The sequence below is a fragment of the Salmo trutta genome, unplaced genomic scaffold (assembly GCF_901001165.1).
Source record: "Salmo trutta unplaced genomic scaffold, fSalTru1.1, whole genome shotgun sequence".
In the NCBI taxonomy this organism is placed as follows: domain Eukaryota; kingdom Metazoa; phylum Chordata; class Actinopteri; order Salmoniformes; family Salmonidae; genus Salmo; species Salmo trutta.
Window position 1 is genome coordinate 148,927 of NW_021823216.1, and position 7,500 is coordinate 156,426.

The 7,500-nt window shown below is 47.4% G+C and overlaps 1 protein-coding gene across 1 annotated transcript in view; it reads left to right on the forward strand.

Annotated features, from left to right (window-relative positions):
• LOC115189731 (leucine-rich repeat-containing G-protein coupled receptor 5) overlaps window positions 1–7,500 on the forward strand; it is a 653,393-nt gene that overhangs the window by 93,453 nt on the left and 552,440 nt on the right. The gene's annotated exons all lie outside the window — the stretch shown is intronic.

Sequence of the window (7,500 nt, forward strand, 5' to 3'; positions counted from 1 at the left end):
ATGATAACACCACCCACTGTCTCCGTTTTATTGGTTGATCGTGATATAGCAACTGTTCAAATCACATTTTTATTGGTCACATACGCATATTTAACAGATGTTATTGCGGGTGTAGCGAAATGCCTGTTACAGCTTATACGGTGTGATTAAAAACAAATATATTTTCCATCACATGACAGGGCCCTTTTTCTTTTTCAACAAACTACACTACATTACCAAAAGTATGTGGACACCTGCTCGTCTCATTTCAAACTCATCATGGCCATTAATATGGAGTTGGTCCCCCCTTTGCTGTGAAAACAGCCTCCACTCTTCTGGGAAGGCTTTCCACTAGATGTTGGAACATTGCTGCGGGGACTTGCTTCCATTCAGCCACAAGAGCATTAGTGAGGTCAGGCACTGATGTTGGGTGATTAGGCCTGGCTCACAGTCGGCGTTCCAATTCATCCTAAAGGTGGTCGATGGGGTTGAGGTCAGGGCTCTGTGCAGGCCAGTTAAGTTCTTCCACACCGATCTCAATAAACCATTTCTGTATGGACCTCGCTTTATGCACGGGGGAATTGTCATGCTGAAACAGGAAAGGGCCTTCCCCAAACTGTTTCCACAAAGTTGGAAGCACAGAATTGTCTAGAATGTCATTGTATGCTGCAGTGTTAATATTTCCCTTCACCCGAACGAAGTGGCCTAGCCCGAACCATGAAAAACAGTCCCAGACCATCATTCCTCTTCCACCAAACATTACAGTTGGCACTATGCATTGGGGCAGGTAGCGTTCTCGTGGCATCTGCCAAACCCAGATTTGTCCGTCGGACTGCCAGATGGTGAAGCGTGATTCATCACTCCAAAAAACACATTTCCAATGACGGCAAGTTTTACACTACTCCAGCTGACGCTTGGCATTACGCCTGGTGATCTACACTACTCCAGCTGACGCTTGGCATTACGCCTGGTGATCTACACTACTCCAGCTGACGCTTGGCATTACGCCTGGTGATCTACACTACTCCAGCTGACGCTTGGCATTACGCCTGGTGATCTACACTACTCCAGCTGACACTTGGCATTACGCCTGGTGATCTACACTACTCCAGCTGACGCTTGGCATTACGCCTGGTGATCTACACTACTCCAGCTGACGCTTGGCATTACGCCTGGTGATCTACACTACTCCAGCTGGCGCTTGGCATTACGCCTGGTGATCTACACTACTCCAGCTGACGCTTGGCATTACGCCTGGTGATCTACACTACTCCAGCTGGCGCTTGGCATTACGCCTGGTGATTTACACTACTCCAGCTGACGCTTGGCATTACGCCTGGTGATCTACACTACTCCAGCTGACGCTTGGCATTACGCCTGGTGATCTACACTACTCCAGCTGGCGCTTGGCATTACGCCTGGTGATCTACACTACTCCAGCTGACGCTTGGCATTACGCCTGGTGATCTACACTACTCCAGCTGACGCTTGGCATTACGCCTGGTGATCTACACTACTCCAGCTGACGCTTGGAATTGCGCCTGGTGATCTTAGACTTGTGTGCGGCTGCTCGGCCATTGAAACCCATTTCATGAAGCTCCAGACAAACAGTTATTGTGCTGACGTTGTTTCCAGGGGCAGTTTGTAACTCGGTACGCGCTTCAGCACTCAGCGGTCCCGTTCTGTGTTTGTGTGGCCTACCACTTCGCGGCTGAGCCATTGTTTCTCCTAAACATTTCCACTTCACAATAACAGCCCTTACAGGTGACCGGGGCAGCTCTAGCAGGGCAGAAATCAGACGAACTGACATGTTGGAAAGGTGGCATCTTATGACGGTGCCATGTTGAAAGTCACTGAGCTCTTCAGTAAGGCCATTCTATTGTCAATATTTGTCTATGGAGATTGCATGGCTGTGTGCTTGATTTTATACACCTGTCAGCAATGGGTGGGGCTGATATAGCCGAATCCACTAATTGGAAGGGATGTCCACAAACTTTTGTATATATAGTGTATATTCTTAATGCTGTGAGATAGGTTTATAAATTTTTTTTAAATCCATCCATGTTCTGTTTTTGCTTATTGTCGGTTTGGCGTGAAATTCCTTCATGGCCTCAGCGTCTCAGCTAGGAGAACAGAACAGAACAAAGTGTGTCCGTGTGGAGATATCTGCATAGTTGGCCAGCCAAAATAGCTTCACCCTGATCCTTAAAATCTGCTGATCTCTCTTTCTCTTTTTTTCTCTCTCTTCCTCTCTCCCTCCCTCTCTCTCTCCCTCTCTCTCTCTCTCTCTCTCTTTCTCTCTTCCTCTCTCCCTCCCTCTCCCTCCTCTCTCTCTCTCTTTCTCTCTTCCTCTCTCCCTCCCTCTCCCTCTCTCTCTCTCTCTCTCTCTTCTCTCTTTCCTCTCTCCCTCCCTCTCCCCTCTCTCTCTCTCTCTCTCTCTTCTCTCTCTTCCTCTCTCCCTCCCTCTCTCTCCCTCTCTCGCTCTCTTCCTCTCTCTCTCCCTCTCTCTCTCTCTCTTTCTCTCTCTCTCTCTTTCTTTCTTTCTTTCTCTCTCTTTTTCTCTCTCTTCCTCTCTCTCTCTCTCTCCCTCTCTCTTTCTCTCTCCCCTCTCTCTTCTCTCTCTCTCTCTTTCTTTCTCTTTCTCTCTCTCTTTCCTCTCTCTCTCTCTCTCTCTCTCTTTCTCTCTCTCTCTCTCTCTCTCTCTCTCTTTCTCTCTCTCTCTCTCTCTCTCTCTCTTTCTCTCTCTCTCCCTTACGCCGCTTTTTTCTCCGTCAACAAGGGTAACGATTTCAAATGTACCGCCATTTATTCCAAATGAGTTATTGGAGCGCGAGTTATGGCGCTTTGGGAAGTTTGCAAGTTCAATTAAAGTTGTCCCGTTGGGTTGCAAACACCCGGCGTTGAAACAGGTAATGTCGTTTCGGCGACAGGTGTTTATGTTTTTGGACTCACCGGAGCAGACTTTGGAGTTAGCGTTTAAAGTCATGTATGACAACAGATTGTATATGGCTTATGCTAGTACGGGTAGTCAACGGTGTTTTGAGTGTGGGGATGTTGGTCATAAGCGACATGCTTGCCTGAAAAGGGAGAAGGCAGAGGGAGGGGCGCAGGTGGTCCTCGTAACGCCTGGGCCCACTGATGTAGGGAGAGGTGGGCCGACAGTGGTTGAGCAGCCACAAGCACCTGCTGCTGAGGAACAAGTTGTCCGTGTTGAGGGCACGGAGTTGCAACTTGTGTTAGAGGGAAATGTTATGCAGCAGAAAAATATTGTTGTAGAAGGTAAGGATGGATCTGAAGAGCCAGTTCCTCAGACTGGTGAGGAGGTGCCCACTACGAGTAATAGGGTACAGGAGGGGGTTCATGTGGAGCTAGGCTCCCAGGTAGTGGAGGAGATGCCCACTACGAGTAATAGGGTTCAGGTGGGGCTAGTCTCCCAGGTAGTGGAGGAGATGTCCACTACCAGTAATAGGGTTCAGGTGGGGCTAGTCTCCCAGGTAGTGGAAGAGATGCCCACTACGAGTAATAGGGTTCAGGTGGGGCTAGTCTCCCAGGTAGTGGAGGAGATGCCCACTACCAGTAATAGGGTTCAGGTGGAGCTAGTCTCCCAGGTAGTGGAGGAGATGCCCACTACCAGTAATAGGGTTCAGGTGGGGCTAGTCTCCCAGGTAGTGGAGGAGATGCCCACTACCAGTAATAGGGTTCAGGTGGGGCTAGTCTCCCAGGTAGTGGAGGAGATGCCCACTACCAGTAATAGGGTTCAGGTGGGGCTAGTCTCCCAGGTAGTGGAGGAGATGCCCACTACCAGTAATAGGGTTCAGGTGGGGCTAGTCTCCCAGGTAGTGGAGGAGATGCCCACTACGATTAATAGGGTTCAGGTGGAGCTAGTCTCCCAGGTAGTGGAGGAGATGCCCACTACCAGTAATAGGGTTCAGGTGGGGCTAGTCTCCCAGGTAGTGGAGGAGATGCCCACTACCAGTAATAGGGTTCAGGTGGGGCTAGTCTCCCAGGTAGTGGAGGAGATGCCCACTACGATTAATAGGGTTCAGGTGGAGCTAGTCTCCCAGGTAGTGGAGGAGATGCCCACTACTAGTAATAGGGTTCAGGTGGGGCTAGTCTCCCAGGTAGTGGAGGAGATGCCCACTACCAGTAATAGGGTTCATGTGGAGCTAGTCTCCCAGGTAGTGGAAGAGATGCCCACTACCAGTAATAGGGTTCAGGTGGGGCTAGTCTCCCAGGTAGTGGAGGAGATGCCCACTACCAGTAATAGGGTTCAGGTGGAGCTAGTCTCCCAGGTAGTGGAGGAGATGCCCACTACGATTAATAGGGTTCAGGTGGGGCTAGTCTCCCAGGTAGTGGAGGAGATGCCCACTACGATTAATAGGGTTCAGGTGGGGCTAGTCTCCCAGGTAGTGGAGGAGATGCCCACTACCAGTAATAGGGTTCAGGTGGGGCTAGTCTCCCAGGTAGTGGAGGAGATGCCCACTACCAGTAATAGGGTTCATGTGGAGCTAGTCTCCCAGGTAGTGGAAGAGATGCCCACTACCAGTAATAGGGTTCAGGTGGGGCTAGTCTCCCAGGTAGTGGAGGAGATGCCCACTACCAGTAATAGGGTTCAGGTGGGGCTAGTCTCCCAGGTAGTGGAGGAGATGTCCACTACCAGTAATAGGGTTCAGGTGGAGCTAGTCTCCCAGGTAGTGGAGGAGATGCCCACTACCAGTAATAGGGTTCAGGTGGGGCTAGTCTCCCAGGTAGTGGAAGAGATGCCCACTACCAGTAATAGGGTTCAGGTGGAGCTAGTCTCCCAGGTAGTGGAGGAGATGCCTGGTACGAGTGATGGGCTGCAAGTGGGGAGTGATGAAAGGGATGTGTTAGAAGCGAGTCAGGGGTCTGTGGACTCAGTTGAGGAGGAGCAGGATATGGATATCTCTTTTGATATGATAGCAGCTGGTGACGACTCAATTTATGATCTAGAGGAGGTAAATAGGCTTCTGGATCAGACTTCTGGGAAATCTGTCAAATTGGCAGAATATTTTGATGTTGATAAGTTTGTGAGGTCAGCTGTGATGTTACAGAAGACGGTGGGGTTAGACCAGTTAAGTGAGAAGAAGCGGTTTTGCTTGAGGAAATTTGCTACTGCTGTTGCAGCAGCAAAAGGTGGTGGGAAACGTGGTCAGGGTAAGAGAACATTTAAACAATGATGATGATCATGCTTCATAGGGTGTCTTCTTTTTTCTCTTTGGTTTCTCTGTGGTTTCTTCTGCTTTCCCTTTCTCTTTTCTATATGGAGGTACTAAGGGTAGGTTCTCTTTTCTATATGGAGGTACTAAGGGTAGGTTCTCTTTTCTATATGGAGGTACTAAGGGTAGGTTCTCTTTCTATATGGAGGTACTAAGGGTAGGTTCTTTTTTCTATATGGAGGTACTAAGGGTAGGTTCTCTTTTCTATATGGAGGTACTAAGGGTAGGTTCTCTTTTCTATATGGAGGTACTAAGGGTAGGTTCTCTTTTCTATATGGAGGTACTAAGGGTAGGTTCTCTTTTCTATATGGAGGTACTAAGGGTAGGTTCCCTTTTCTATATGGAGGTACTAAGGGTAGGTTCTCTTTTCTATATGGAGGTACTAAGGGTAGGTTCTCTTTTCTATATGGAGGTACTAAGGGTAGGTTCTTTTTTCTATATGGAGGTACTAAGGGTAGGTTCTCTTTTCTATATGGAGGTACTAAGGGTAGGTTCTCTTTTCTATATGGAGGTACTAAGGGTAGGTTCTCTTTTCTATATGGAGGTACTAAGGGTAGGTTCTCTTTTCTATATGGAGGTACTAAGGGTAGGTTCTCTCAATATTAATGGTGGAAGGGACAGGAATAAGAGGGCTTGGGTATTAGAAGTAGTAAAATAGAAAAGGCTTAATGTAGTTTTTCTACAGGAGACACATAGTGATGAGGAAAATGAGGTTGACTGGGGTATGTGGTGGGAGGGGCAGCATATACTCAGTCATGGTACCAATTTCAGTGCTGGGGTGGCCATCTTGTTTTCCTCAGGCTTAGGGGTGACTGTGGTATCTACAACAGAGATTGTCAAGGGTTGGGTTTTATTGGTCAAGGCGGAGGTTATGGGGTTTTTGTTTTTTTGAATGTTTATGCTCCAAATGAGGGTACAGAGCGTATTGTTGGTTTTGATAAAATAAAGGAAACCTTAAGACAGTGTGACCAAGAGGGGTGTATGGTTTTAGGGGGGGAGTGGAACTGTACAGTGGATTTTACTGTTGATCGCACCGCTGAAGAACCTCACCTGCGGTCAGCCACTTGCCTGTCTGGTCTACTAACTGAGTTTGAGCTTTCTGATGTGTGGAGAGTAAGGAATGCAAAAGTTAGGCAGTACACACGGCTAAAAGTTAATGAAGGTCGTGTCAGTGCAGCAAGGTTAGACAGGTTGTATGTATCTGATCACTACTGTAGTAGGGTTGGAAGGTTAGACAGGTTGTATGTATCTGATCAATACTGTAGTAGGGTTGGAAGGTTAGACAGGCTGTATGTATCTGATCACTACTGTAGTAGGGTTGGAAGGTGTGACAGGTTGTATGTATCTGATCAATACTGTAGTAGGGTTGGAAGGTTAGACAGGTTGTATGTATCTGATCACTACTGTAGTAGGGTTGGAAGGTTAGACAGGTTGTATGTATCTGATCACTACTGTAGTAGGGTTGGAGGTTAGACAGGTTGTATGTATCTGATCTCTACTGTAGTAGGGTTGGAAGGTTAGACAGGTTTTATTTATCTGATCACTACTGTCGTAGGGTTGGAAGGTTAGACAGGTTGTATGTATCTGATCTCTACTGTAGTAGGGTTGGAAGGTTAGACAGGTTGTATGTATCTGATCACTACTGTAGTAGGGTTGGAAGGTTAGACAGGTTTTATTTATCTGATCACTACTGTCGTAGGGTTGGAAGGTTAGACAGGTTGTATGTATCTGATCTCTACTGTAGTAGGGTTGGAAGGTTAGACAGGTTGTATGTATCTGATCTCTACTGTAGTAGGGTTGGAAGGTTAGACAGGTTGTATGTAGCTGATCACTACTGTAGTAGGTTTGGAAGGTTAGACAGGTTGTATGTATCTGATCACTACTGTAGTAGGGTTGGAAGGTTAGACAGGTTGTATGTATCTGATCACTACTGTAGTAGGGTTGGAAGGTTAGACAGGTTGTATGTATCTGATCACTACTGTAGTAGGGTTGGAAGGTTAGACAGGTTGTCTGTATCTGATCACTACTGTAGTAGGGTTGGAAGGTTAGACAGGTTGTATGTATCTGATCTCTACTGTAGTAGGGTTGAAAGGTTAGACAGGTTGTATGTATCTGATCACTACTGTAGTAGGGTTGGAAGGTTAGACAGGTTGTATGTATCTGATCACTACTGTAGTGGGGTTGGAAGGTGTGACGGGTTGTATGTATCTGATCACTACTGTAGTAGGGTTGGAAGCTGTGACATTACTCCTGTGGGTTTCTCTGATCACCATTTTGTTACTGT